General features: G+C 37.5%; 1 protein-coding gene across 2 annotated transcripts in view; it reads left to right on the plus strand.

Annotated features, from left to right (window-relative positions):
• Positions 1–1,663: 1,663 nt before the first annotated feature.
• rgn (regeneration) overlaps positions 1,664–18,117 on the plus strand; it is a 49,329-nt gene continuing 32,875 nt past the window's right edge. For both annotated transcript variants that reach the window (XM_017155093.3, XM_017155094.3), the window contains exon 1: positions 1,664–2,248. The gene's annotated coding sequence lies outside the window, so the exon portion shown is untranslated. The remainder of the gene's footprint in view (positions 2,249–18,117) is intronic.

Genomic DNA, 18,117 nt, shown 5'->3' on the forward strand with positions numbered 1-18,117 from the left:
AGTTCCTCAAACTTTGGCAGCTTCTAAATAGCGCTAATGAATGGGATTACTGTGTTACAATTTTTGGAAATTAAGGAATCAAAATTTTCCGAGAAAACTTCTGTGTCAGTATGCAAATTTCGCAAGACCTCTGCATGATTCATTAACACTGCCGCGCTGATCTACGTAATTGTTTATAAATATGGGCGGCACCGGCAGACAGATGGCGTCATTTGTTTGCATTGAATGTGGTCAGGAATTTTCTCCCCCATTTCTCGAACCATTTCAGGTTGACTGAGCCGCAGAAGGTAAACAGAACGCAAAATCCGAATCCACTGGCAACACTTTCCGCGTTGGGTAACTAAGAAGAATTCGGTTTATTGCTCTGTTATTTGAAACATACATTTTTAGTTTTGCCGACGAGACAAGACGCACCCGTTGCGCCCATAAATTAACTGGGCCAAGCACTCTGATCTCATGCAAAAACTCGGCGCCCATAAATTTAAATGTCTTTATAAATAAGCAAAGGCTAAAGCGGCAGGCGGCGCAAAATAAAAATCTAAAATCCAAAGCGAAACTAAAATAAAATCAACTGTATAAATTATAAATCAGGCATCAGCAATTAAAGGGGCCAACTCAAATTAGCGGAGCAGACTTCAAATAAATAAAAGCGCGCCAAACTTCGCTCGGCAACATGTTGGGGAACTTGGGGGTAGGCTATATACAAAACACTTGGAGCCGGCAATTTTGCAAAAGAGCAAATCTTCTTCTCTTTATGCTTTCGGATGCGGTGAGAAGAGTAGGCTCCTCTTTTGATGCTCTCTTCACTTAACGAAAATTATTGGGGATTGCGATTGGAAATAAGAAATAGGGAATACTAACGAGTAAAGAATACATTAAAAGATAAGATAAAATATGTTAGCATCTAATTATACTAAGTTGGTCATAGGCATTTCAGATGGATAAAATTCAATTGATTAGAAAGATTTTTAAAAATATTATACCAATTTATTATTTTTTATAACTATATAAACATTATATTTTTTCATTTATGGTTAGTAAAGTTAAAGATATTTTAAGAATTTCTTTTAAAAACTAGACTTAATTTGAAAATATAATAAAATTTTTTTTAATATGAATATGACTTAACAATTACAATTTTTAATCGTTAAATTATAAAAAAAAATTATTAATACAATATAAATTCTTATTCGTGTTTAGTGAAGTTAAAGATATTATTAGATAGATATTATTAGAATTGGAATTAGAAAAACTACTCTTGATTTTTAAAAACTGTTTTTAGAATATGAAAATATCACCTAACAATTAAAATTCCTTATTTGTGTTTAGTGAAGTTAAAGATACTGTTAGAATTAGTATTAAAAAACAACTCTTGATTTTAAAAAACTATTTTTAGAATATGAAAATATCACCTAACAATAAAAATGTATTTTAAAACTTTGAATTACGGTTAAATCGTAAGTGGTGTTCGATAGCGCAAAGTTGCTATTAGGGAATTCAGTTTCTTGAAGTTTTTTTTTTCACTGTACCCCTCTCTCTCTCTCTCTCTCTCTTTTGGCAACAACAGCATCACAGCAGCGACGTCACAACACTGAGCGGCAACTTTGTGATTCGTTTCGTTTCTGGCAAGCCGGCTGCGAGCTTTGCGTCTGCTTTCGCGACGGCCAGTCGCAATTTTCCGTTCGCGACGAGCACACGCGTCTCCCAGCGAAACAGCGAAAGCAGCGTTCAGAACTGCCGGCACTCGAATCTCTTGGCCGTTAGAAGTAGTTGGCCCAAAGCGAAACCTAAACTCCGAACGACTAAAACACAACAAGTGCGATTCTTTCATTTTCGCCGATGCTCGCCAGTGCCACTTGCAATTAGCTGCAAGTGCTTCTTGGCTTTTTGGCTTCTTGGCAGCAGGTGTGTGGCTGCAGGTGAAATTTCGGTCGTGCCGGTTAGATTAGCCTGACACCTTCGACGTTTCCGATTCCGATTCCCATACCTATCCGAAACCGACTCCGTGTGTTATTTTCCCCCGCCAAAATCGCGCTAATTGGCTTGATTTTCGGCCCAAAACTAAATATCAAGTTTCAATATTTACCGTGTGTTCGTGAAGTCGGACAGTCTGTCACTTGCGGAAACCGAAAGAAATCTATATACAAGCCGATATATATTTTTGGCAACGGGCCATCGTGAAGTGAGCTTGGAAAGCAAAGAGTTCTGCCTATTTGCATTTCAAATTGTTTGCGAACATCTAAGAAAGGTAAGTGGCTCGCCGGCGAAAAAGACTGGCTAAGTGAAAATCAAACAAGAAGTGGTACAATAAACTCGAACGATTTTCGATTCGATTTCTGGATATTCGAGCGATATTTGCATAACCCGATGGGAATATTCACTCGTTTATATATTTTTGTGCTTGTCCATTTCCTTTGGGCTGCATAAATTATCACACTCTCGCGAGCTCTTCTATTCTATTCGGTCGCAATTCTAATTAAGTGCCGAGACCTGCCCCAATGATGTTGCCACTCCCACGACCCTTGGCTCACCTCTGACCCCTTGATTGCTACACGGAGAAATATAATTGTTGGAATGTAACTGTGTGTAGTTTTTCTTATCAGTGCGAACCAAAGTCATCGATCATCAAGAGCTAATATGATTTGTATTATTATCGCCTGGCAACATGTGTTTAAAAGCACTTTTTTCGCCAAAAATATTATTAAAATTGGCAAAAGAGATAATGTGATCTATATTTTATTTTCAAATAAATCAGAATTAGTAGAAATCATACAAATTAAATCGGTTTTAGTAGGTAATTTAATACTATGAAGTGGTTTTTTTATATTATTATCTAAGATGGTATTAAATTTAGTGTTTTGGTTAATAAGTTATTAAAAATCATACAATAAAATCTCCTATGCATTGTGCATAAAATACATTTAAGTGGTGTGTGATAAAAAATGTTAGGCTTATTAGAAGCTAATTTAATAGTTCATTTTCATATGTAGAAAAAAAGTGGGAATAACTTTTATCTTTTAAGGTCAATATACTCCTAATTATCGTAGACAAAGCATGTTATGTGTTATGTGCAAAAATACAAAGTAGACTTCCTTATAAATGTGTGTCAATTGCGATAGGCTAAAAATAAGTTTACCAGTATTATGAAATGTCAGAATGATAAGACGGAGATAGTAGCCAATTTGTTTGATTACCAAATTTCGTTGATATTTTTTCGCCGTGCATTTGGCTGCCACTTGAGGGCTCTTTTTATTGCCTTTTTCGCTATCTGTGCTCTTGTTGGAATTGTTAACAAAACTGTAGATTTATGCAGTAGATTAGCTCGTCAACAGAAAGCGAAGGCCAAAGGACATGCTCCATGCGAAGGTCCAAATCCGCTTATTAATGAGCTGTCACAGGGCAATGGGCACTGGATAAGGGGCGGTGGTCAAGACTTACTTGGTCATCAATTAACGTTAATGTGCCAGTGTCGTCAGCGCTGCTCGCTCGCTAAATGTCCTTGCCACACTTTTGTCAATCACAAGTATTTATTGCAATTTGTTTTATTTTCGCCAGCCGTGCGAATGCATTTCATATTCATAAGCTGTCGGTTCGAGGTAGTGAGTGTGACTAAGCCGACAACTTCCACAGGCCAAGAAATCATAAAATCGTTAAAATCGATTTGGTTGGTTTGTTTTTTTTGGATAAGGAGGATGAGGAGAAGGAGGGGTACGTGACCAACGATGACCTTCAGCGAAGCAGCTTGCTCCTGGGAGATTTAAGCCAAATGCACGAATCGCTTTTCGAGGGTCATAAATAAAAAAGCGAAATGGACCCCCTCTCGTATTTTAGCCCCCGCTCTATGCCACTCAGGTGCTCGACATGGCGCATATTTTTAGACGTTTAGCAGAACCCACTAAAAATACATTGCTTTCTTCAGCAAAACGAACAAAAAAGGAAAAGTAAGGCAGGAGGGAACGAAATATCCCGCAGAAAAAGGAAAACAAAGCCCTGCACTCAGAAACGACAGAATGCGCGCTGGGATATCATAAAATGCCGAAATGCAGAAAAAGAAACCAAAATACAAGAAAATAGACATTAGCCAGCACAAAAGGCGAATCTGAGGTAGAGGACAGTGGAGTTTTTAGTTGGGATAAGTCGAAGATGGACTACCCTAGAGTGCAAATGATATTATGGCATATTTATTAAAATGTATGTAATCACGAAACTACAATAAATATTAATCCATCTTAGAACATTAAAATAAAAGTATATGAAACAGAAAATAGCTGATAATTATAGTAAAACCAATAGTCCAATTTCAAGAAGTAGATTAAAAATATTAAAATTCTTGCATTAATTAGGCAGATGAGTTTTTTAAGAATATTCTTGGTTTTAAGCTAATCATCATTCGAAAAATAAAATAAAATTTGTTGTAGTACAACTCCCCACCCGAACTATTAAAGTTACATAGAACACCAATTGCTTCTCCATTGGGACAAAAATGATCAACTTTTTAGGGTTTGTGTGTGCAGGGGATGTAAAAATGCGAGACGTGGAAAAAAAAGCATAACAAAAAAGCAAGAAGACCGAAAAAAAGGACAGAAAAAACATTTGGCAGAGCGTAAAAATAAAAATGAAATAAAATGGCATAAAAAATGCAACAGTTCAGTGAGATAAACACGAAAAAGCCAAGGTAGAAAAAGATATGAAACGGGGGAAGTTGGCTGAAAGCGGAGGGAAGCAGCTAAGAAAGAAGAGGAAGCTGAAGCATTTAGACCGAAAGAAAGAAAGAAGGGACACAAAATGGGCCAGTAGCTTGGATTTCAAGCCCACTCACACATGAACACACCTTGCCGAATTTTAAATGAGTCAGCCAACAATTCAGGTGGCCAAAAGGGGCGGAACGGGGCGTTGAGAGGGGACTTCAGGGAGGTGGATCCTTCAATAAATGTCCAGTTGTCCGGCTCCTCTGCTTTCGGCCAACTTCAGGGCCCGGCTTCGACACTTGGCACGGTTTTAATGCCCTGCCCAAGGTTAGCACGAACACACAGAGAGAAACAAAGGTCAAGATTTTAAAATAAAATTAAATTTAAAATACCATTGAAAGACCCTAGCTTCATGTAAAAAAGTTGAAAAAAAGAATTGTCTTTCAAATAAAATTTTGTTTTGATTTTTCTTAATAATTTACAAAGAAACATTTTAAATTAAATTATAATAATTATTGGTTTTTTGTCATCTCTTTAATTTACTTCGTTTTTATTAGACATCACTGTTTAGATCTATAAAGTTGCCAATCCCTAAAAAGCTTTAATAACTTCAAGATTGAAACCTTCCTAGAATATTAGTATCTTTTTCCCAGTGCACTTACACAAAAAGAAATACAGACGCTCTCACATAATGAAGAAAAAGGCGGATAAAGCTAGCAAATAGAAATGAAGAAATACAAATTGTATAAAAAGGCAGGAGGGGTTTTTGGTAAATGTGCCACAGAGATAAAAGCGTAAATAGAAGCGAGGCACGAAAATTTTTTCAAATTACCAGCAAAGCGGTTGAGGCAGGGCCACCCACTACCTCCCCCTATTTGGGTGGAAAATGCGAGTATGTGAGTGTGTGAGAACTTATTGAAAGTGCTAACACACACGCAAGTGAAACTGCTTATGCATTCGTGTGGGTGTGGTGCTTCCACATCCTGCCAAGCGACCGCAGTTTAAACAAACTGCTTGGCCTGCCCGTGTCCATGTTCCATATACCACAACTACCAAGCGGAAAAGTTGTCACCTTTCTCCTGCCCCATTTACTCATCCTTTTTCCCCTCCCTCTCTGCACGGAAAAAAATGCATTCTAATTCTAATTTTTGGTATAACAAATTTTGATATTATGTGTGAGATCCACTGTATAATAAATACGATAATAAATATTAGAGCTTTCTTTACCAATTTCTCTTGTTTAATTTCCATTTATCTTATCCCTATCTATCTTATCTTCTAAACCATTGAAAAATATTTGATTACAATTTTGGATCATTAGATCTTAATAAACTGTAGTTGGTCTTGACCAAGCTGCACATATTGTATTATTTAAAATTTTTCTTCTTTAAATTATAAAAATATTGCTTTTAAGAAAAATCTTAAACCAAAACTAAATTTTTGGTAATACATTTTTTGTGTGTGCACCTACCTCCTTTCAACGCTGCTGACTTTGCGTGTGTGTAATGAATTTAAAGTTTGCTCCGCATACATTTTTCATACGCTTGCAAATTGTTATGGCTTTTGGACAACCCCCTCCACTCCGCCCCTCTGCACAAGCACCCGGAAAACCCCCATGTATGTCGGTGTATCCACCTTGTATTAAGTGGGTGTCGTGTGTTAGCTTTTGTCCTTGTTATCCACATGAGACATGATTATTAATTTGCAATTCCTGCTAATTGCATGAGCTTCAGCCACCCCTCAGGTGTTTCTTTTGCCATCCAAGCGATCGCTTAGAAACTTACTTTCATGTGTAGCAAACTGAGGCACATTCCTCCACGCCGCTGCTGTTCAAATAGATAAGCCTAGATTAGATTAGCGGTCACTGGAGCACATGGAAAACATATTATGCTTTCCCTTTGGCTCCCCCCACCGAAGTGTTCTACTTGGGGAATTATAATGGCTTAATGGGATCTTCGAATAGTTTGGAATTTTCGCATTTTAGGCTGGCCACTTGACATTGAAATGGTCAGCCGAGCGAAAGTATGCGCGCAAATGGTTCGAATTGGTGGAATTATTCTCATTGACCTAGCAATTAGTTCAATTTTTTCGGGAGAAACTTCTAGAAGAATCTACTTATCCAGAACAAATTGTTCCATTACCATTAATTATTTTTCAAATGTATTCCATAATTAAATAATTTAAATTATATATTTCTAATAAACGAAGTTATCGAAGATTTGAATTATTAACTGTATTTATTGTAAAGCTTGGAAAAATCAAATCAAAACAAGAGAGAACGCTATAGTCGGGTTGGTGTCCCGACTATCTAATACCCGTCACTCAGCTAAAGGGAGTGCGAACGCTGTGTCGGGTTGGTGTCCCGACTAATAATCGTAACTCAGCTAAAGGGAGTGCGAGCGAGATAGATATATGTTGACAATTTATAAAGCGTATAAATTTTTAATGAATGGTCCGATTTGAAAAATGTCTTCTACATTTCGATAGGTATAAATATACACAACAAAATTTCATTTATACTTCTCGGAAATCTTTAAAGATGTGGGCGCAGGACCCATTTTAAAATCGTTAGTGGGCGATTGTGGGCGTTAGAGGGGGCGTGGCGCTCGGCTAAATTAAACTTGCGCTGCGTAGGAAGCCAAAGAATATGTGTGGGAAATCTCAACCTTCTAGCTTTTGTAGTTTCTGAGATCTCAGCGTTCATACAGACGGACAGACGGACAGACGGACAGACGGACATGGCTAGATCGACTCGGCTAGTGATCCTGATCAAGAATATATATACTTTATGGGGTCGGAAACGCTTCCTTCTAGCTGTTACATACTTTTGCACGAATCTAGTATACCCTTTTACTCTACGAGTAACGGGTATAAAAATATGCATATTCAAGTTATTTCCCAGTTTACATTTCGTTCCCAATAATCCAAAATCATCTTACACTATTTATTCACACAGCTTCCACCTCATTTATCTCACTTGATGACGGCACTCATTCATTAGGAATTTTTAATGCCACCCCATTACATGGAAAAATTCACAAATTTGAATATTTATTTTGTGGCAAATTATAAGCCATATATTTTGTAATAAAAATCAATTTGTGAGCGAACTGCCTGCCATTAAGAAGGCAACCAGCCCGAAGTGGGCTCAGTTTAGCTCAGCTCGGCTCGTCACAATTTTTTCTTGGCCGTACGATGATGATGATCTTGGTGATGAGGCGATGGCGCTTGAGAACCGACGGCTGTCATGTCGATGCATTATAAATTGTTGACATTAGCGGCAAATCGACGACCAGACGGCGTCGGGCGATAGGTTTAATTTCGTTGATTGAACAGCATCGAAACGGAGCAGCTCCTCCATAGAACTACATATAGCTGCTACGAATGTTTTACGAGCGCATTTTAGCTTTTCGCATTTTGCTTATAAATCGCTGGCAATCTAATCGATCGGATGGGCTTTGGCATTTGATGCTCGTGGGGTTAGCGGCTAAGTGCCGCTAGTTTAACTTCCTGTCTGCCGGCGGCCAAAAGGGAGGCGCTGATTCGCTGGGTCGGCCTTGACCCGGGCGCCATTCAAAAGGGCGGCCTATTATGAGGCTCGCCCACCGAAAAGTTTCACTCTTTGTGAGCCTTTCTGCCTAGTACAGCGCCATTGCGCATACACTCAAAATAAATTTAACCCTAAATTTTAGAAAATCGCCCTAAAAATTTCTTTTTTCTAAATACAAGAAAGTTATTTCTAAATCTAAGGAAATTTTTCTTAAGTCAAGAAAGTTTTTCTCAAATCTAGGAAGTTTTTCTTAAATGTAGAAAATGGTTACCATGAACTAAAATCACCCTAAAATCTAGAAAAAATGTCCTAAACTTTAGAAATTATTTTCTGAAAAATAGAAAGGCAAACGAAAATAATAAAATATCTTGGCAACACCTTTTCTAAAAATTAGTGCCCTAACCCTAAAATGAAACCAACCCTAAATAATAGAAACATTTTCTAAAAAGTAGAAATTTTTTGTAAAAAATAGAAATATTTGTTTTCTCATGCTCTGGCACACCAAAATGTTCAATGCCAGAACTTGTCAACTGCCGGCCGGCTGTACCCGTGGCGCAGACGGTTAAAGCACTTGGTTAGCAATCGAATCGACGCGGGTTCGAGTCCCAGAGCAAATTTTTTTACCTTTTTTTTTTAATTTTTTTTTTAATGTTATTTTATTTTTTTTTTATTTATTTTTTTTATTCCTTTTTTTATTGATGGCAAGCGGTAAACTGAAAATAATTAGGTTTATATTCAGCTATTTACTATATACTACACATAATATAAATTGCGTTAGCATAAATATATACATATGTATATACGTATGTAAATAAGTAAAACGCGGATGGTCAAAATTATGCAATTAGTATTCAAATGTGTTGTCCGCTTCACCCTTTACATACAATGCTCCGTTTGCCACAACAAATTTATGTGCTACAATGGCCCAGTATGTAGGCCGTTCGCTCCTCGCGCGGGAGACCCGGGTTCGATTCTCACGACGGACAAGTAAAAATTGTAAGTTTTTTTCATGAAGATAAAATATTAACTAATCATAATTTATACATTCCCCCATTCCCCCGCAGTCCCGTAGTCCACATTTACAACCACATTTGGCTTTGGTGCAAGTCCAAGTGCAAATACATAATAATAAATACATAACCTTTAACATTCACAATATACAAGACACACAACGCCTGCATATGTACATAGGGAGTAGTACATAATATAAACGTATATACAAAAAAAATCATGATTGAACATGTTTTTTTGTTTTGTTTTTAATTTCTATTTTTTAGGAAAATTTCCTACTTTTTAGAAATTTTTGCCCTTAAATTTAGTAAAATTACCCTAAAATTTAGAAATATGACGTCAAAAAAAATCAAAAATATAGAAAAATGTGACCCTAAAATTTAGGGCTAGCTTGTCTTGAAGACAAAAGTAGGGCGATTTCCTTGACTTTAGGGTTAATTTTATTTTGAGTGTACGCCCCGTTGCCAGACTCCGATTAACCCTTCGCAGGGCATGTACTTTTGAGTAGTAGCGTTAAGAAATTAAAACAAGATTATGTGTATTAAATATAAGCCATTATCTATGATAATAACATGAATATTATTTAATAAAATTTATAATTTATTTTCAATGATGTTTTATAAAACCATCAAAGATTGAACTTTTATGAATAAAGAAAAAATCTAACTAAAATAAAAAACCTTAAATAAAATATTTAACAAAATAATAATAAGAGACCGCCAACATATTATAGAAAATAAACTAAAACCCATAAAACCTAAGAAATTTTCCTTTTCAGGGTTAAACTGCACAGCAGCAGGAGTTTTCCTCCTTTCATTTAATATTTTCCTTTTGAAGCTGCAACAGAGGCCGGGTCCTAATTAAGTCGATGTTTGGCTTTCCAGCTGCGCTTTTGATGGCCAGCTCGAACCCCTAGATTTTGGTCTGCTATGTTACCGAATTCAAAGCGGAATCCTCCCCATGGGGAAAACAGGGAGCGGGAGCTGGAACTGCAATGGTGGGATGTCGGGCCAAAAGGCACGCACATGCTGATAATTTGGCAAACTGGCGGGCAAATCTCGGCCAAAATCCCCAACAACCCAACCGCAGGTCCACCGCTTGACAACTTCCATCGGGCAACAAATTGTTTTCTTTTCTGCGGTTTTTACTCTTAATTATGCGCAGTTAGGTGGAGTTGACTCGGGAATTACCACGATTTGGGTACTGGTAATGGGACCCCGGGTTCTTCGCTTGTTGGGATTCGCTGACTTTGACATTTGAGTTCAGCTTGGTTCCCTTTTTATATATATATTTTGTTTTTTTCGCTGGCCAGACTGTCGCGAATCGCCAGTTCATTAAACTGAAGTGTCATTCTGCGAACGTTTCCCTGTCTTTCTTTTATGTCTTTCACGGTAACGGAGAAAAGTACACGGTTGTAAGAATGTGTTGTAATGGGAATGGAAAGAATGATTTTTAGGATTTTTTACAACTCTTTTCGAGCTGACCCTAGCAAATTTCGGTGAATTACCCAGGTTTCTTTTTAAAAAAAGAATCAATTTCTGTCAACTAATTTAAGATCTTAAGGTTTATAGTTTACTTAAATATAAAAGATTCAGTTAAATTTGAAATCTTGAGGTAAAAATAAAAATTATATTTATTTCGGATTTCTGAGGAAATCCACACAAACCACAAAATCTTTAGCTTACAAATTAAACGATTCCATTTTTATAGAATCTGGCTTTTCCCCAAAACTCCAATAGCCGTTATAAAAAGCTTAACTTTTGAACCAATAAAATATATGCTTTAAAAGGGCCCTCGATGACTTTATCCCCATGAATTTATAATATTCCGTTTTCCAAATTCGCACTCATCGGAATTGCCAACACCCAAGTTTCGACTTTGCATGAATTACATCATAATCTCCTCGTTCGCACACCTTTAAGAGCATTAAACGCGTCGCTTTGCCCATAACAAATTGAAAAACTTTCAAATTGCGAACATGCTCGTAAAATCAGTTGTTATGGCTTCCAACGCCGACTACGGAATACACCCGACTCAAATCGGTAAGATATGGCACCATTATGATTGCACAGGCACAGACACTCGTCTTTTTTTCTTTTTTGCCAAAAGAAAGCGGTGAAAAAAGTTTTTTTTCCTTTGGCTTCGACATGCAAAAATTGTCAAGAACAATAAGGCGAAACCATATAAAATATGTTTTGGGTGCGTTGAGGCAGTTCATCAGAGAAGCAGAGATGGCAACGCGTTGAAAATGCCAATTAGGCTGAAACCGGCCTCTCAAAAGCCGAAAAAAAACATAAAAAACTCTCCAAAACTTAATAAAAAACTTTCAAGTTTATTGTGCGTTTGGAATGCGAAATAAACAAGATCATGTTGCCGGCGAAAAAAAAAGAGAACAAACATAACTATAACAAGGGACCGAGAACCGTCGTTTCATGAGACCCCTTATCATAAACGATCGTGCTCAGGAAATCAAATAAATTATGTGGTCAGCGCAAAAGAAAAAAAAACCCAAAAAAAAATATAGGCTTTCGTGGTGGATTAATTTCTGACGCCAGAACTTGGAGACAATGTTGTCGCCAGGGCGAAACAATTGACGGCGGTAGAGTTCTTTTTTTTATTGCGGAATTCGCTTTGATTTTGATTTGGGCAAATAAAAGAATAAAATCCACACAAACTCGTTTCTTTTGGCCTACGAGGTGTTAAGTTATATTTCTAATTAAGCCAATCTAGTGGGAAGTAGTCATAAAGTCAGTCTTAAAGTTCAACGAAATTAATCAACTTGGCTTATTTATCGCTGCTCCCCTGATTAATTTGGCTGCGCAGAATTAATGATGTAATACATAAGGCCAGCTTCTCCAAGCCAGCCTGTGCCTGTGCCTCATTATAAATTCTATTGCGCCGGTAAATGAAAACACCATAAATATGCAAAATGATGGCCAAGATGGCGTTGACACAGTCAATGATGAGGCACCTGATAAGGTGAACCTGTGGGCGAAACCATTTCACTTAACCCGGTAAACTAGACCAGATAGCAAAAAGGGAGTAGGGTAGTTGTGTGCTCATTATATAGAGATAAGATAACTATATGTCTCAGGTTTATCTAAAAATCTTATCTAATATGCGGAAAGTTAGCCAAATAAAACATACAACGTGCTCAATTTAATAGTTATTAAATTCTGGAAATTGCGGGAAATTACCTTAATTGCATTAAGAATGGGCAAGGCATAAGTGCTAAACTTAATTAAAACGTTTTAGCTGAGGGAAACTCGTAGATTTAATTTAATTAGTCGTTTAAGTAGTTACAAATCGAAAGCCTCTTCCTAGCAACATACACTTCACATGTTGAATTCTTATCTCATTAAATGTGGGGCATTTGAGCGCAAAAAATCTTCCAGGTTATATACAATAAAATTCCGGGAATTTAATAAAATTCTGGGAATTGAATAAAATTCATTGAATACCAATTTGCCAAGCTTTTGGCCTTAAAGATAATTTATAAATAAATATGAACATATTTTTATTATATAAATCTTTACTCATGAACAATTTTCGTTTACTTGCACCTTCGCTTCAATTAGACCATTTTAGATAGCCAACATTATTGAACTGAAACTCGTTTAATATTAAAAACATTTCCGACAGCACTCGTCGGAATGTTCTAACTCCATCCATCATATTTCCGGCCTTCGAGCGACTTCCTCTTCATCGCCCTTCAGCATTATGACATATGAAATTAATGTACATTTAATATGTTTTCAATTTCAATGAAAATACCAAAAATATGCCGAAAAATTTCCGGCATAAATTGGCGCCATCCAACCGGAGCGGGCCTCATAAATCTTTTGCAGCCAGGACAGGATGCTCCACGTCCTCCGCGTCCCTTAACTTCAAATTTCAGTATCGCCCCGGAGGGCTGTCCGCTATTTATGCAAATTGCAAACAATCCGAGGCTCCTCATTTCCTCCCGCTTCCCGAAATTATTGTGGCAAATGGAATTCATATTTGTGGCTTGTTTGTGCTTTTTTCAATTAGAGTTTGGTCAATGATTTGTTGTACAATTTAATGGAGAATTGATTTTGGCCCAAGGCAATTTATAAATAAATTTATTTTGTCCTGTCCTTTTAGACAATTTATTTTTTTCCAAATTAGTTATTAAAGAGGGACAGTCGACTGCTAAAGGGGGTTTGCATTTCCGTTTAAAATGTAATTTCCCTACGTAAGTTCCATGCATGTAGAAAAAGCGGAAAATTCTGCAGCAGAAGGAAACGCGAAAATGCGGAGTGCAAAAAAAGTGAAATATGTGCGCCAAGCAAAAAATGTGTTTTCCTCGCACACACTCACTCACTCACACCCCCAACCCCAGCCCCCTGTTTGTTGTGCATTTATTTTTGTTAGTTTCATTTGCTTTGTGCAGCTGCTTTGCAATTTAACTCCGCTCCCGCCCCCGGGGAATCCCCCTTAACCCCTTGTTGCCGGCTTGCTTAGCTGCTTCGCATCGCTAATCCAGTACGAGATATTTTCCCGCTGCTGCCAAAGATTTTTCTCGAGCATTGTTCGGCTGACAAAAAGTCATTTGTCGCACTTGCCAACTGGCGAGCTGAGAAAAGAATAGATCTTTAGCGCGAAGACGGCTTCTTATGATGTGCTTAATTTGAGTTTGTTTAGCGGAAATGTGACAGGAAAAAATAGTTGAGCAAACAAGGAGATGATGGTGGGAATACCCAGGGGAACTTCGCTAGAAAATTACTTTTTTATTCACGAAAAACTAATAACGTTGCACTTAAGTCTGGAAACCTCGAAAACAATTTAATTTAATATTGATTGTAGCGCAGAATATTTATCTATGATTAGTTTATTAAATTTATATTTACACTAGGAGAGTTTTTACTTTAACTTTTACTGTGACCATATCACTTTCAAGCCAAATTATAATTCTATAATTTTTATTTCTCTTTTCAGGTAAGCCCTCCTGCCATCCAGATAATCTTGGTAAATATTTCCAGCTGACCAAATACTCCCTCCCATTTCTTGAAACTTTTCCTTGAAACTAAAAATAAAATATATGTATGCAATGCAACATTCGATATGCAAACACACAACAAATTGTGTTCAGTTGGCAGAAATATTTCAGCTTTTAGCATGTTGATTTTCGCGAAAACGAAGCGAACGGCGAGCTGCACACCAGTGCGTATGTGCAATGCATTGCGGCAGGCAGGCACGAGTCGCATAACGCATACGCAGCGTATGCACGCCATGCGCAATTAAGCCAAACAAAATGCGATCGCAAAGCGTTCATAAAAATAAAATAAACCAAGAAGAAAAAAAATGCAAAAAGCGAGATGCGAAAAACGCGAAATAAAAATTAACACCGAGCATAAAATATTCCCAATTTAACGGCGGCGTGTGCATGATAAATATATTTGAAATGTGCACGATAATTAATAAACATTTAGGCGGGAAGCGAGGGGTGCTGGAGCTCCTGGTGCTGGCCAACAGCACTGTGCAGTCAACCACTTGACCATAATCAGTCAATCAGCCGGCAAAACGGGGACGTTGTTGTTTCACCCATTAATGAAGTTGTTGTGTTTGCTTTGCGCCAGCCCACGCATATAAATATGTGCGAATCTATGGACACATATAGCGATATATGGCGATATAGCGCTATAGCGATACAGCGACTGACATGACTGCAATTGCCGCTGGCAATGGTTTCGATGCAAGCCAATTAGGCGCATCAATTTGGCCCGCTTTGCTTGTTTATCGAAGTGCAAAGCGGCAGACACGAGCCACATGTCGAATGGCTAATCAGACACTTTGGGGTCATTTCCAATGCAGATTTTGGGGCGGAGTTGTCCCGGAGTTGTCGTTCGTTTCCCCCGGGGGGCGACCAGTTCCGCAATTGTTCAATTCTCAATTAAATCTATCCCCTGTTGGGAGGCCATTTCCCCCTTCCATTCGAAAAGGCACTCTCTGCGCCTTCGGTTATCACAGCCGAAACAACTACGCACTTTCAGTTCTGTTGAGCCATCGCGATTTCAGTTTTCACTGGGTTCCCTTTCTCTTGTTTTCATTCATGTATCCATGTGGGACAGGGTGAGTCGGTGTGGGGTTATATGGAGCAGTTGCAGTTCCTAAATGTTCTTTTTGGTTTACTTTATTTTCAATATTTAATATTATTTAGTAGGTAACATTCCAAAAGTTATTATTAAAAAATATTCAAATTGATTTCTAGTTATTCCAAAGCGTGACTAATTGTTTTAAGATAAATAAATAAAGTAAAATAAATTGTATAAAATGTTACTATTCTAAGAAAAATAAACAAATTTGTATTGTACTGAAGACAGTAACAAAACTTACAAATAAAGTATGCACTTAAAAGAATATTCAATTACCAAACATTTTTATTTTAAATATTTTAAAATAAATATTTATTGTGCAGTATTTTATTTACCTAAACTAAATACTTTATTCCTTTTGGTAAAATACCTCAAGAGCGTTGTGAATTATCTCCAGATAAGCTTCCCTCTTATGAATTCATGCGTTGTAGGCAATTTAAACAGAGCCACCCTAATAGGCTGACCCAGTTGAGTGGTGCAGTGCGTACACATACATATGTAGGTGGTGCTGCCCAGTTCTTCGCCCAAGCAGGTCAACAATGGAGTGCCACTCAATATACAAAAACACGGCTATCCGCCGATGAATGCAAACAAGAGTGGCAACAAAGACTTCCTAACAATCTGCAAAAATGTAGGGGCGGCTAAAAAAAAAAGAGTGTTTTTAGAAAGACCAGTAAGCCTGTGAGGGGATACCAAAGGCAAATTGCTGAAATCCTTTCAGACCGAACGGCGGCGCCACTGGCCGGAAAGGATACGCTTGTTAGCAGCGGAAGTGGCACCCAGGATAAGAAAGAGACAGGCACACGCAATTAGAAAGAGACAGGGCGTAGTGGGGACACCATTGTTGCCAGGAACACTGTAATTAAACGCTTAATGCGATTTCACTTGCTGCTGTTTTTGTTACTGCCGGCCGCTCCGTTAATTGGGTCACTCGAAATGAATTTTTAGCGCTTATTCAAATCGCCGGGCATAATGAAGATGTTTTCCCAGGCTTAGCCACCTAATTGACTTTCATTGTTGTTCGCAGTGTTCTGTATTCTCGCTACTCGCTGTTCCACCTGCAGCACAACTCAATTAGCTGAATGGCAAAGTTCTTGCACAACTTTCGCAGTCTGCATAATTTGTAGGTCAGCTCGCTTTGGCACAAAAGCCTCTCGAACAATAAATTGCAGTTAAATGGAATTGCCAAAGGATTTTGTTTTAGCCAAGTAGCTGGGATTCTTCGCTCTGCATACTTGAGTTCCGTCGTATTTATGTGTGGCCTACTCCAGGCCAAGATGGCCCATTTATTGGTCAACTAATCGCCAAGCATTTAATTAATTCAGCCCTTGATTGGAAATAAGAAAAATATTAGGGCTCTTAGACACAGAAAAAAATATATATAGAAAAAGGCTCCATATTGTCTTAATAAAATCCAAAATAATATTTCTAACTTTTAAATCCAAATTTCTTAATTTTAAAATGTTATACATCTTTAGGAATTTTTAACGGATTTATTTGGTAAAATAGCCGTAATAAATGAATCTTTCTATTTTCAAATTTATATTTCTTATTTTTGAACTTTATACAATTTTATGAAATTTAAATTGATTTATTTTTCGTTTGCCCGCGCAAAAGTCGCGAGTGAAACTAGAAGCAGCCATTTCAATTTTCCATGCCTACAACTTTTACTTCAACGGACTTTTGCCAAAAGTTGAAGTCGAAAACAAAAGCGAAGCGTGCGAAATATTTCTTATTCTTTTCGTTCCTTCGGTTGTCAACATTTCGGCAATTTGATTAAGTCCAATTTGTGCGACGTTTTGCTGCCACGCCCACCAACCCATAGACCCTTCAGCCCACCGCCCCTCTGCCTCCCGAACAGATCGGTTTATTTGCGCTCAACTTTGCAGTTAAATAAGACAACAAAAATTTATTTTCCCAACTTTTCGTGTGTGTGTGGGTGGCTGGGAAATTGTGATTCCATTAGGAAAAGTCTGCAACTCAAATGTCATTTAAGTTTGTCTAAAAGGGATGCTTGAGGGAGGGGGACTTGCCCGAACTCCTGGGATTGGGATTGGATGCGGAAGAGCTCCGAAGTCGGAGTAACCGAGACACACAGCATTTGCATGGCAAATATAATTACAAAGAAACAGAAAATGCAATTTTCCGTTGCATACTTCTGGGCAATCTAGCAGGAGCTCACACATACGTAAATTTTTTAGGGCAAAATTTGGTAAATACATATGAATATTGCATTGATCGATTTTTGAGGGCAGCTGCCAGCTCGGTTACATCAATTAGAGTGTCCAATGAATATTTCACAATTTCGATTTCGTCCAATATATTGCCATATAATTATAAGCAAATTGATCCTTTTCACAACGGATTTGCCACAGGCTGACACCCAAACGAACAATTGTATTCGTGCAGTGAGAAAAATATTTACAATTTTATTAGTTTTATCGAAATGTCGAAGTAATTTATTAAAAAGTTATAAGCAAATACTATAGTATTTCTATAGAATCCATAGATGCATGCATATGTTCATCTCCCTCGCACTTCTTCTGTCTGAGTAACGGGTATGTGATAGTCGGGGTAAACTATAGAGTTCTATCTCTATTTTTTATTGCAACCTAGAAACAGTAAAAAACAGTATTTTAAGAATGCAATAATAGCATTGAATTTGTTTTTGTTTTTAAATTTAACAATTACAAAGCATCTCCAATGTTTTCGCCTGTGCACTTGGGAAATCCCCCCGCACATGCATGCAGAA

This window comes from Drosophila takahashii, chromosome 3L, assembly GCF_030179915.1.
Source record: "Drosophila takahashii strain IR98-3 E-12201 chromosome 3L, DtakHiC1v2, whole genome shotgun sequence".
Taxonomy (NCBI): Eukaryota; Metazoa; Arthropoda; class Insecta; order Diptera; family Drosophilidae; genus Drosophila; species Drosophila takahashii.